General features: G+C 40.0%; 1 protein-coding gene across 5 annotated transcripts in view; it reads left to right on the plus strand.

Annotated features, from left to right (window-relative positions):
- GALNT13 (polypeptide N-acetylgalactosaminyltransferase 13) overlaps positions 1-12,881 on the plus strand; it is a 504,126-nt gene that overhangs the window by 401,121 nt on the left and 90,124 nt on the right. For all 5 annotated transcript variants that reach the window (XR_012154256.1, XR_012154250.1, XR_012154254.1 and 2 more), the window contains one exon: positions 11,149-11,212. The gene's annotated coding sequence lies outside the window, so the exon portion shown is untranslated. The remainder of the gene's footprint in view (positions 1-11,148; positions 11,213-12,881) is intronic.

Genomic DNA, 12,881 nt, shown 5'->3' on the forward strand with positions numbered 1-12,881 from the left:
CACGTCCTCTATACTCACAGTGGTTTTTCAACCAACAAGCAGAAAAGAGATGTTTCATTTTTCTACAAAAAAATCTAAGCTCAAAGCTCCTGCAGCAATCAAATTAATAAATTTCCTTAATAGAATTTTAATAATGCAGTAACAGCATGTAATACATATTCATACTATTACTGTGAATGAGAAGGAGCTGCACCACTACCCTGCTATTCATGAACGTATGCAAGAGTGACAGATAAACTTCTCCCCCCACCCCTCTGTTAATACTTGCACATGCCTCCAGGCCTAACGTGTTTTTACCAGCCTAGTAAGGGACAGAATGAGGAGAATAGTGACAGGGAAGCTGGTCCCTTGGCTAACCTTGCTAGCCAGCAACTACTGCAGTGTTGTTTAGAAGGAACAAGTAAAAGCAGAAGAAAGATAGGAGATGTTAATTCTGTATTGGCTAAATTGGCAAGTTGTCCCCATAGGAAATTAAATGTGAGCCATTTTGATATGTTTTGGTGCATCTCTAACAGCACATTCAATTAAAACCCAAATTAACTTTCAGCCTCTGTGCTTCTTCCCCAGCTGTCTGAATATGAATTGCCCTGTTCAGGCTGTCTGTGAATGATTCATGTACTAGGTCCAGAGAGCATGATTTAGTGGATAAAGCAAAGGACTGAAAATCAAAAGTTCTGGAGTCTGTCCCTGATGATACGGTCTTGCTTTGTGATTTGGGCAAGCCACTTACCATCTCCATATTGTTTACCTACCTATAAAGTAAGGAACACTTACATGAGCCACTGTGGCATTGTAAGACTTGGTTTCAAAGCAATTTGCAATCCTCCCATTCCAGGCATTATAGAAGTGTTACCATTATTATGTAACACAAAACAGGCTATGTTAAAAGGACATTAACGTTGCAAAGTCAAACATTCAAATTAGGAAATGCCAGAATTAAGGTTGCCTGTGCAGCCTTAATCCAACCCCCTTCTGAATATGCATTGTGACAGAAAAAAATTGAAGGCATGAAAATACTTTGGAAGGGAAAACTGGCAGAACCCCACAGGCAGCTGAGCAAGGTGATTTAAAGGTTCAGGAGTTAACTTTTTGTTGGTGAGTATTACTTCACAAATCCAAAGATGTTACTGAAGATAATATCTTGCTGGGAAGGCAGGTAAAAATATTAGAGAGTGAATGTTCTCCTGCAAAGTACATATGATAGGTATTAACAAATTTATTTGAGCATAAGCTTTCGTGAGCTACAGCTCACTTCATCGGATGCATTCAGTGGAAAATACAGTGGGGAGATTTATATACACCTGTTGTTTCCTGTTCTCTGTGTATATAAATCTCCCCACTGTATTTTCCACTGAATGCATCCAATGAAGTGAGCTGTAGCTCACGAAAGCTTATGCTCAAATAAATTTGTTACTAAAGTGCCACAAGTACTCCTTTTCTTTTTGCAGATACAGACTAACACGGCTGCTACTCTGAAACCTGTCATGATAGGTATTGATATACTGATGGAAGCCATTTGTTATTTTGGGAATGTTTTACATGGATTTTACATCCAAGCCATCATCTAATCTAATCTGTGTATGCATTTCTAATGGTCCTCTTGCGGTGGTAGCTAGTTGCTAATTATGTTTTAACAGAAAAGTCTTACCCCTTTGAAGAGTCAAGATAAAGATATAGTTCATGGGAAAAGGATGATCATTTGGGTGGGTTTGGGATTGTTTTGTTTTGTTCCCCTCCCCCACTCACCTTAGACCTATTATATAGATAAAACATTAGGAACCAAGAGAAGTGAAGCAGAATTTAATGGATCAAGGAGTGGAATCCACTCTTACTCCCAGCCAATCTCAACCCCAACCCCAAATAATTCCCTAGTAGCCATATCCACTGGCTTTATGAATACTGTGGACCACTATAGTGATGTGAAGGGACTACAATACAATAGAGCAATAGGCCCATTCTCTTTTCCTGTCTTCTGTTGTAATCTTTATTTGTGCTAACTGTGCAGCATCATTGTTTCTTGTATCCTAACAGGATTTTTGGAGATTCTTTATTAATATTTTCAGTTACCATATTAATAAAAAATTAACTTTAAAAGTTTAAAGGTTTCTTTATTTTGTTTGACAGACTTTCCCCTTCTCCTCCCCTGCTCCCCTTGTCACACTGTGTCCCATTACACCAGAAAAGCTTTATGCAGGCCTGGAGCCCTCAAACTACATCTTCCAGTTAGCGTCTCTTTTACAGGAATTTGTTGTTGTTCAATGGCATTCATTCTGCAGGTCAGGTGGAATTTTAAGGCTTCAGGACTTCACTAATGTAAGTGCTACAGGTGATGTATTTTGCTTCAGAGGAATTCAGAAATATATAGTCTTATGAATATTACATGAAAACATCTCTAGTAATAGCCTTTAAATGATTTAATTTTGAAGAACAGCATAATTTACAGGACAAAACGCATAGAAAATAATTTGGCTGCAGTATAGTAGACCCGTTTTAACAACCTATTAGATCTTATTCGCCACTGTGTTACTTCTGTTTTGGACAAGTTTAACTATTGATTTCAGTGAAGTTACACCTACATAAATCTGGAGTAATACAGAAATGAATCAGGTCCACTAAGTGAAGAGAAGTACCACCAAGCAAGCAGTATATTTCTCCTTCAGTATCCATTAGCTGATGGTTTTAGATACTGAATTCTAGCAAGTCCCACGCTGCCAAACAAGCATTGTCAGCTGGAGGGTGAAGTTTGTGAGGTTTTTAAGTGGATCGACATTTGCTATAGTAAAAAACTGTTGTAATTGTTGTGCATAAGGGCTACTGGAGTTATTCAGCACATACAGAGATAATTCAGTCCAAAAATGGTTTACTTTGTGTGCAGGCTTGCAGTTCAATTATTATGAAAGGAAATTGGTTATTTGATCAGTTGTGCATAATGCCTCAAATTCAACCATAAAATTTACAATTGGTATTTCAGTTCAGATACTACTGTTCTTTACATAGAGTTCTGGGAGTATTCTTCAGGACACAGCATCTGATGTTGATATTCCAGGGTTCTATTATTGGCTTTGCCATTGACTTGCTGTACAACTTTAAGCATCCCACTCAACCCCTTGGTAAACTGGGACCAATAATACTTAACTTCCTCATAGATTTTAAGGCCTGGAAGGACCCTTAGATCATCTAGTCTGACTTCCTGTTTAACGTAGGCACCCCTGTTACTCAGGCACCCCTGTAGTAGGCTCAATAACTTGTGTTTGAAAAAAAGCATATCTTCCAGAAAAGCATCTAGAAATTATGGAGAATCCACTACTTTCCTTGGAGGTTTGGTCCAGTGGTTAATCACTGATGTAGTGAAGCATGTCTGTAAAGTTCTTCTAGGCTTCTGATTAAAAGCGCTACAAATTAAATTATGAAATTACATTAGCTTGTGTGCTTTCATTTGCTTTATTCCTTTTCCATATTAAAATAGAAAAATATGTGATTTGTCTCATTTCCAAATAGCCATTTTTCCAAACGAGTTAAGAATGAGTCCTTTAATACCATAGAATCTGTGGTGACAATCCATTAGGCCATGAATGGCAGTTGGACATATACTGTAAAAGTTTCTCTCTCATGGCCAGGGAAACAAAACCAAATGCATGAGAGAGATAAAGGGCCATATTCAGTTGTCACTTATACTTATGCAACCTACTAGTCAGTAAATAAGGGCAAAATGTGGCCTATGAAATATGATCTGGTGGTAGCATTTTTGCAAAGTAGTCTTTCTTCTTTATATAGTTTGCAATCCCTGTTTTGCCAGAATACTATATGTATCCCTGAGTTTGCATTACCAGGTCAGTTTTAATAATGTTTGGCTCTCTGAGAAAGATAAGAAGATTAATGTGGTTACTCCACTATAGGGAGACCAGTTTTAAGACAAAATATTGCTAGTTTGATTACTGGAAGTATTGACACTCAGTTAAACTGATCTGTTGTACACAGTCACAATAGTCAAACTAGCAGTTTCGTTTCAGTTCCTAAATTAAAATCTACATGTAGAGAGAGCACTATATGTCTCAGACATATACGCTGCATTTAAATTAGTCTTATTACATCAATTGATACATACAAGTGCCCACGCCTCTTGTCTGGTTGGAATTTTTTTGTTTTGTGTTCATAAAAAATATATGTGGTGTGTGCAAATAAAATAAGGGCACACGGGTGGGTAAAATGCCAACTCCCTTACATGGATTCCCTATTCCACAATCCCAGCTGGCTTTCTCCAACTCTTTCTTCAAAAGTAAGAGATGCCATGAAATGGTCACATAATGAGAACATTTTTCTCTCTGCAGGTGTGTAGAGAAAAGAGCAACAATAAGTAGTTACATCACCTGAAGAGAACATTCTCTCTCTAATAGGAATCAAGTGCACTTGCCATAGGATTTTAAAAGAAATAAGATGGGAACCTTATCCTTCTGGATATAAGCCAATCTCTAACCACAGTGGTTAGGAAGAGACTTCCACTGTGGGCAGGTTACTACACAATTGTCCGCTGCAGAGCTTCTTGTGAATCATCAGATAGTGACCATTGTAGGAGACAGAACACTGGGCTATAGGATCACTAATCACATCTGATATATTTCCTATCTATCTCTATTCCATTTGCAGTGAGTTATCAGCCATACATGAGACAGGATCCAGTGAGGATAGTGAGTGTGAAACACACAGAGGAAGTTGAAGTGTACAGATCCATACAGAGCTATCAGGGAGGCAGCCCTCCTGGTGTCTTTCTCTCCATGTGACAGGACAATTTACTTCAATATCCTTCAAAAACCTTACTGAATAAGTTTAAGTATCTTTGGAGTCCATTGTATTGAATGCAAAGTTTATGTATTATTGTGGGATTGCAGGAGAGAGATGTGGCCAGCATTACCCTTGTGAAGTGTTATGAGCTTCAAAAACTATTTTAATCAATGTGCCAGACAAGATGGAATTTTTGGGACAAACAAAGTTAAGGAAATACCTGGGGCAGGGGGGAGGTGAATGCAAATTCCCACCTCTTAAAGCTATGCCCTGCACAGAAAACCATTGTCTGCTGATTACCTATTCTTAAACATGAAAACCAGAGGCCAAAGCTGTATAAAGGAAAGACTGACTTATCCATGTGTGTTCTTGTTCTAAGCAAAAGCAGTTACGAACTGGTAACCACAGAAGAACCCTGTGAGAGGGCTGAACGACTTTTCACCTATCAGGGCTCTTATTGGAGTCGCGGGTGATCTCTGGTAATGCTTTCACCTTGGGAATAAATGTGCTTGCTTAGAAAGAGCTATGTGGTAACTTTTAACCATGGGCAATTACAGCTGTTCATAGCCTCTGAGGAGAAAGCAAAGCACCAACACAGGCCTGTTTAGGCAGTCTGGCTTTCAGGGGAACTCAGTGTCAGCATAGAACTGTGCAGCCTGGAAAAATCCAAGTCAGGATGGGGAGAGATGCAGATCTCTGCCCAACAGAGCTGACAGCTAAGGAGATGGGAGCCTAGATTGGGTGCCTTTGGTTGACCACAGAGGGGGCATACCGGTGCAGCTGCTCTGAAGTGTGACATATATGGTGGGAGCATGTGTGGATCTTTGACCTTGTGAATTGTCATTAATGCCAAGGCCAGTAAAAGCAAGTACTCTAAAAGGGAAAAGCCCAGAGAAAAGTCTCAGTCTGCTCGGGAAAGCAGTCTGCTCAGTCTGTGAAGAACTTCAAAAAGATCTCACAAAACTAAGTGATGGGGCAACAAAATGGCAAATGAAATTTCATGTGGATAAATGTAAAGTAATGCACATTGGAAAAAATAACCCCAACTATACATACAATACGATGAGGGCTAGTTTAGCTACAACTAATCAAGAGAAAGATTTTGGAGTCATTGTGGATAGTTCTCTGAAGACGTCCACGCAGTGTGCAGCAGCAGTCAAAAAAGCAAACGGGATTTTAGGAATCATTAAAAAAGGGATAGAGAATAAGATGGAGAATATCTTATTGCCCTTATATAAATCCATGGTACACCCACATCTTGAATACTGCGTACAGATGTGGTCCCCTCATCTCAAAAAAGACATAGTGGCATTAGGAGAGGTTCAGAAAAGGGCAACTAAAATGATTAGGGGTTTGGAACGGGTCCCATATGAGGAGAGATTAAAGAGGCTAGGATTTTTCAGCTTGGAAAAGAGGAGACTAAGAGGGGATATGATAGAGGTATATAAAATCATAAGTGGTGTGGAGAAAGTGAATAAGGAAAAGTTATTTACTTGTTCGCGTAATATAAGAACCAGGGGCCACCAAATGAAATTAATGGGCAGCAGGTTTAAAACAAACAAAAGGAAGTTCTTCTTCACACAGCGCACAGTCAACCTGTGGAACTCTTTGCCTGAGGAGGTTGTGAAGGCTAGGACTAGAACAGGGTTTAAAAGAGAACTAGATACATTCATGGAGGTTAGGTCCTTTAATGGCTATTAGCCAGGATGGGCAAGGACTGGTGTCCCTAGCCTCTGTCAGAGGGTGGAGTTGGATGGCAGGAGAGAGATCACTTGATAATTACCTGTTAAGTTCACTCCCTCTCAGGCATCTGGCATTGGCCACTGTCAGTAGACAGTGGGCTGGATGGACCTTTGGTCTGACCCAGTATGGCCATTCTTATGTTCTTATGTTCTTAAATGTATAGTGAAAAGAAAGACGGGAAATGAATTACAAACAGCTGAAGAAGGGGTCTAGACATGCAGTTGCCCTGAACTGTGACACTCCCCAATGAGGCTGTGTTGCTGAGTCCACACTCCCAGAACAACCCCTGTGGCACAGCAGCAGCAGCTGAGGGCTACATTCTGAAAAATGTTAATGCAATCAGGGGTCAGGACAGACAGATAAAGGACAACAGACAATGGCAAAACACTTAGCAAGCACAGAGAGAGATGGCCCCGGAGTTACTGCCCAGGATATAGCACTCCTCCTACAAGGTAACTCCAGTTCACCATCACACAGTTAGGATTCACCCAGAGGAGAGTCCGGCTATTGGATTCATGGGGACCCCCTTTCCTACTGCCACTTGGGTGACATTAATCAAGGAAGAAGGCAAAGAACTCTAGGGGTCCCCCCTTTCACAGCAGCTTCTTGTACCACAGCTGGCAAGGGCTCAAAGTTCCTCCTTCCCCCGTGACTTCTGATGCTGCTGGTGTTAAGGAAAAGTTAGCACATGTGACTCCATTTTGGTTTGGGGCCCACCATTGTTTAAATGCCAGCACATCATACACCAGGAGGAGTAATCCTTAGATACTGAATCCCTGTGAAAATCCTCCTCCTTGTCTCCAGCCTGCCTTGACTCCCAGTATCTGGTTTTTGTCAGTCTCTAACTCCCTGTCTCTTGGCCTTGATGTGAGGCCTCCCATCCTGATAATAAAAGTTACTGATGCATGGCTTTAAGACCATGCTGTGTAATTAACATACTGGTATAGCACGAGGAATGCACCAAGCAGGGATAGGTGGTAGATAAGACAAGGGTTTGTTTATTGGCTAAGGTTTCCGATGCACGAGGGCAATATGCTTTGCTAAAAGGTATATAACCTTTGTATAATCTGCGTTCAGGGTCCCCTCCTGGCTAGCAGGGGGGCACCACGCTCGAGCATAATAAACTTAGTGTCTTTTGGGAACTCTGCAGTTGTGGGCTTTATTTCTGTGCCTCAGCCTAGATTCGAACTGTGCGTGACCTATCAGGTGTCATTCGTAACATTGGTGTGCGTGACCTATCAGGTGTAATTCGTAGCACTTGTGTGCGTGTCCTACCAGGTATAATTCACAGCAGTTGTGTGCGTGTCCTACCAGGTGTAATTCGTAGCACTTGTGTGTGTGTCCCACAAGGTGTAATTCGTAACCCTGGTCAGGTTGGGAGATATCACATTTCTCTGAGTCATCTCTGCTGCTGGTGGTCTGGGGATAGAGGGAAGGGAATCAAGAGTTCTCGCTTCCATTTATCATGCTGCTGGTGTAGGGGGGAGGCTTCCAGAACTATTTTTCCTTCTGTCCCTTGTCTTTTTCTCAATTTCTGTCTCCCCTTCTCTAGTCTCCACTTCCTCTCTCCTTTTCTCACCCAAACAGTGGGAGATTATGTAGCAAGGGGAGAAAGGCAGAAACTGAAAAGGAGGATGAGGAGGTTGAGAATGAGGGTTAAGAGGAGAGTTAACAAATATGGGGTATGGAATGAGTAAGAGGAGAGAGGGAATGAATGAATGCAGTTATATGGAATGGAGGAGGAGGGGGACTCAGGGGAGAGAGAATTGGAGTGGGCAAAACTGTTTTCATAGGTTTAAACTCAAACTCTTGGAAATCTTTCATTCCAGCCCACAGGAAAGAAGAAAATCAAGGGCATGTTGCCCTGACTCCATTTTCCTCTGTGCTTCACTCTCTGACTCCTTCATGATTCCATTCCAGGATGACTTATAAACATGCAAAATCTGACATTTTATCATTCATTTTCTATTTCAAGTGCTCATAAGGAGCCACCTCAGCCATCTCCAGATACCAATCCTTAATTGCAGGAAAAGTACCGCTCTAAACCTCCAAGATTGAGAGAGTGCAATAAAATCCATCATTTAGCTGTATCTATTAGTGCTGAAAAAAGTGGTAAGAATATCTGCTATAAAGTGTAGGTTTATAATCCAATTATTTTTCGATTATGTTAATCATTTCCTTTGGGTCATGATCCAATAATATTAGTCAGGATGCTGCCTACTCTGCCACATCTCCAGCAAAAGCATTCCTATTTAGTCCACATTCATAGCCATGGGGAGGAATCCAAAATGTTCTTTGCAAGATTTGGCATTTGCATTGGTGTATGTTTGTTGTTAGTGATTGGAAAGAGCTAGTCTTTCCAGAAAAATTAGACTAATTCTTCATGAGTCAGACACTAAGGTCAATGAATACCCCTTCAAAGTAGGGCTTTCACGCCAGAAAATCTTGGGGGGAAACAGAAGTGAGTTTTCTCTGCATTTTCCTTTAGTTAAAGATATTTGAGTTCTGAATCAAATGGCCAGACCATTGGCCCTTTAGGTCCCTTTTGTGCCACTCTGGTGGCATGAAATAGATTTAAAGCTTCCCTAAAGGTGTAGTAAGGTTTGAAAAGGGAGGAAGTAGAGGTGGGATTGGGGTGGTCCTCATATCTTATCTCACTTTGCTGGTGCATCCTGGGTTTGGTCAGTGTCCTTAGGCCAGGCAACTCTTCCTGCCTTGTCTTTTTGCATGTATCATCGGTCTGGCCCCCTTAGCTCAGATAAACATCCATCTTGAAAACAGAATCTGTCTTCTTTTTTTCCCTGGTGCTTCAGCTGGGGGAAATTCTGGGCTCAGCTTCTGTGTAGCGAGTCAAACAAAGTCAATGGCCCTACCACTAGCAAACCCATTGTTCCAATAGGGGACATTCAATGTTAATGGGTTTTGATGGCTCTACCATATCTTCTCGGACCTATTCTTTCTACTAGGTGTCAAGCCCAACTATAAAACGGTTGCTCTAATCCACACAGGAAGTTGCAATACAACATGAGGATCACAGGAAGTTACAATACAATGCAGAGCCCTGAAGCAAACCTGGCTTCATAATTTGACACAGTCATACCCCCAATCTGTCACACATAGCACTTATTTGAAGATACAACAAAGTAAAGCATACAAAAAATAAAAAAAAGATTATTTCTGCTGGTCCCGATTCTAATACCCGTATGTACCTTGAGTAGTACCTTATTGCTCAAGTAGTTACATGAAATGGGATTACTTGAAGACTAAGGTGCAACTAAGTGGGAATCTGGTCTTTTATCTGCATTATTCCTATAGAATGTAAGTTACACACTAGTGGAATCCACAGATATATTAATTGTGAAGATACTCTCAAAAGTTATTGTTATGCTCTAGTAGTCTATTAGCTTGCCTTCTTCCAGGGTGCTTACCACCCCTCTTCTTCCTCCCCACCCAACACGGACACTATGTCAACACTTGGAGCTAGGGGTGTGATTCCAAACTGGAGGAGACGTTCTCCCACTAAACACAGAATGTAGCCACAGCGGCCACCAGCGGGAGGGAGTAGCTTCCCCAAGTATGTGCCTATGGTCTCACACAGAACAGTACTTGGGGCAGCTAGCTCCTCCCACTGCTGCAGCTAAACTCCACTTTTAGCAAGTTAGCTCTATCAGAGCTAGCATGGGTATGTCTCATCAAGCCAGGAATAACATCCCCAGCTCCCAGTGTAGACACACCCAGGTATGTATGCATCGCATTCTCTTTCAGCAGAAAAGACACTGTATACCAACTGTATAGTTATAGCCAGAGTAATACACAGCTTCGTCTCTTACTATTGCATTTGTCCTTTTAAAATCATCTTCTTGGTAATGACCCAATCTGTCTGTCTGGCCTAATCACCATTGAATCAGCTCTGCTGGAAGCAGAAACTCCTGTCAATTAGTCACAGGGAGACCTTTATCCAGAAGACCAGTTTAATAATATGTCAGGCACAGAGTGACATTTAATCCTTCTAAAGACATTGTAACCCATTTTGAAGACTTAACCCCTACCCCCATCAATAGCAACCCTCGTGTCCCTTTGCTGATACAGAAAAGAAGAGGAATGGGTCAGACAACAAGGGGAAAGAAAGGAAGAGGCTCTGCTCTGTTCTCCTTGTCCTTTTGCAGTTATTCCTTCTTTCTTTCAGCAATTACACAACAAACGGCTAAGTGAAATGCCATAACCCCAATGGTATGGTGCCACAACTACTGCTCTGCCTTGCTGGAGACTACAACAAATCACCATTGTATATTGCCTCGTATGGGTTACTGCAGACACACGTTTCAGAAGCAGTGTGGCAAAGTGGACTTGCTTGCTCATGCTACTAACAAAATAAACAAATATACTGACCATTTTTATAGACTAAAGAGGGTAAATTAACATTAGAATATTAGAATTTAAACATGAAAGGTCAAAAATGGATGTCGTAAACCCTTTATGATTTCTCAGGCCTTTCCCCAAACAGCTTGCCCACAGAAACTGGGACAATACTACTGGACCGGATACAAAACAATGTCCATTAGATTCGCAATCACCCATCCAACAGTTATCACCAGTTTTTTCATGGATACAATGGATTTTTTCCAGGGAAACCATCAGGAAACATAAGATGGGGGCAGATTCATCTTGTCCCGAGAGCAGAACTTTCGATGTGAGTAAAAATGAAATTACTTCTTAAATATGATTTTATTTTCAAATGTCAATGCGATTGTAAAGGCTTCACATAAACTGTGTTCATGGTTTAGCATTTTAAAGAGGTTTAAAATGCAGTTATAAAATTTTGTACAGTTCACTTTTGAATATGGAACAGCATTTGACACAATGGTGGTATATTATTAGTTCATTACAGTGTAAATATTTCTGGCATAGCAGTTAGTAGTAAAGAGCTAAACCTATACACTTGATACTTATTTCCCTTCTTCATAGAGGTAGTGTGAATATATATTTCACTATAATATAATATGTGTATACTTACGTATAAGTGCTATTTTGTTTATTATGTTTCCATTTCATTGAGTGCTTGTTGTACTCTAACAGATAAGTCCTTCAATTCTGGATCCTGTGAATCTGCAAAGATATAATATAATACATTAATTCTGAACTTATCAGTCTAGCCAAAGTAAAGAGTTGGATAAATTACAAAGACAGAAAATTGACCATTTCAATATTTCATAAAACATCAGTAAATTTAGAACAGTTATTTAAATTGTAATTGTTCAGGGAGTCCATGTGAATATATGTACACTACAGCTCATAAAGGGATTTCAATTTGATGAGGTTTTCAGAAAAAAATACAGCGCTCTAAAGAAAATCAAATTAATTTTGGTCTGTGCCAGTCAAATTTAAGTTTAGGAACTGCAGCAAGCAGAAAAACACCAGATAGTTCTATACTAGGTAATGGCAATCATTCCCTCAACCAATTACTACTTGAAAAGTGGAAAGCTCAGAAAAAAGGATATCCCAGGGATCAGAAAATGGTGAGCTAGCATATTGATTCCTCAGATGTAAATCCACATTGGCAAATTCCAACATTATAGATTCCTGCTGTGATAATATCTCTTAGGTCATATGAAAGTGTCATGAAGGAAAAAACATTGCAGTAAACCTAGAATACACTATTATGGTTCACTCATTATTTTATGTAACTGAAGAACATTTTCAGAAAAAAAGTGTTACAACTGCAATAACATATGCTATGAAAAATTACACTATTCTCAGCAGTAGAGGCTGCTGTGGAGAAACAAAAATATTAACAGCAAATAAGTTTATCCTCTAAAGAGATTTTTTTTAAAAAAAAAGCTTTTCACAGTCCTAGAGCATTAGCATTAAAGTCTCATCTTCTTTACTACATTTCCAAAAAGTGGTGGACATTCTTTTCAACACCTTGCTATTCTCTAGATTGCCATCTACTGGACGGGCTGGATGTTTATTTTAAATTATTCAGCCTTGTCATTATTTCTTTCCACACATTTTTTAACAGTGCTACAGACCTAAATGCAATTTCAATTCTATTTAGCTTAACAAACAGAAGGTTAAGGGGTGACAAGCCATCTACATGGGGAACAAATATGTAATGATGGGCTCTTCAGTCTAACAGAAAAAGGATCATCTGATTCAGCGGCAAATTAAGACTGAAATCAAGCATAAATTCTTCACGGTCAGAGTAATTAACCATTGGAACAATTTACAAAGGATTGTGGTGGATTATCCATCAATAACCATTTAAAAATCAAGATTGGGTGTTTTTCTACAAAATATGCTGGAGGAATAATTTTGGGGATGTACTGTGGCCTGGGCTATGCAGAAATTCAGACTATATA

Source organism: Lepidochelys kempii, chromosome 11 (genome assembly GCF_965140265.1).
Source record: "Lepidochelys kempii isolate rLepKem1 chromosome 11, rLepKem1.hap2, whole genome shotgun sequence".
NCBI classification, from domain to species: domain Eukaryota; kingdom Metazoa; phylum Chordata; order Testudines; family Cheloniidae; genus Lepidochelys; species Lepidochelys kempii.